This window comes from Verticillium alfalfae, genomic scaffold, assembly GCF_000150825.1.
Source record: "Verticillium alfalfae VaMs.102 supercont1.6 genomic scaffold, whole genome shotgun sequence".
In the NCBI taxonomy this organism is placed as follows: Eukaryota; Fungi; Ascomycota; class Sordariomycetes; order Glomerellales; family Plectosphaerellaceae; genus Verticillium; species Verticillium alfalfae.
The window spans coordinates 2053496-2053767 of NW_003315033.1; positions in this window are offsets into that span (position 1 = coordinate 2053496).

Here is a 272-nt window from a genome sequence, read left to right on the forward strand (position 1 = left end):
CCCTTTCCACAAACACTTTTCCGTCGTCAAGAAGACGGTCAAAGGTCACAGGCATCGCATCCTGCCCACGGCATCACAGCAGGTACCGCGAAGTCCGTCGCCCATGGCCATGGCTGAGGCGTTTGTCATCGCAGATGAGCTCGGCCACCAGGGCCCAGGAACACGCACGGTAAGCAGCGATGGTGCGGAGCAGGACGATGATCACACGCCAGGTCACGTGGAGGACAATGGTTCGGACAGCGGCGATGATGTCGCTGACGTGCTGATGAATC